At 46.2% G+C, this 422-nt stretch overlaps 1 protein-coding gene across 1 annotated transcript in view; it reads left to right on the forward strand.

Annotated features, from left to right (window-relative positions):
- The window catches only part of kcp (kielin cysteine rich BMP regulator), a 38152-nt gene that overhangs the window by 14275 nt on the left and 23455 nt on the right, over positions 1-422 (forward strand). The window lies entirely within an intron of this gene.

The raw sequence follows: 422 nt of genomic DNA on the forward strand, positions 1-422 counted from the left end.
AACACACCTCCAAGACGACCACTGCCTTGCTAAAGAAGCTGAGGGTAAAGCTGATGGATTGGCCAAGCATGGACATCCTCATATGGAAGGTGGAGGAGCGCAAGGTCTCTAACATCTACCAGCTCCGTGATGTCGTCATGGAGGAGTGGAAGAGGACTTCAGTGGCAACCTGTGAAGCTCTGGTGAACTCCATGCCCAAGAGGGTTAAGGCAGTGCTGGAAAATAATGATGGCCACACAAAATATTGACACTTTGGGCCCAATTTGGACATTTTCACTAAGGGGTGTACTCACTTTTGTGGCCAGCGGTTTAGACATTAATGGCTGTGTGTTGAGTTATTTTGAGGGGACAGCAAATTTACACTGTTATACAAGCTGTACACTCACTACTTTACATTGTAGCAAAGTGTCATTTCTTCAGTG

Source organism: Sinocyclocheilus grahami, unplaced genomic scaffold (assembly GCF_001515645.1).
Source record: "Sinocyclocheilus grahami isolate Dianchi unplaced genomic scaffold, SAMN03320097.WGS_v1.1 scaffold22.1, whole genome shotgun sequence".
Classification (NCBI taxonomy): domain Eukaryota; kingdom Metazoa; phylum Chordata; class Actinopteri; order Cypriniformes; family Cyprinidae; genus Sinocyclocheilus; species Sinocyclocheilus grahami.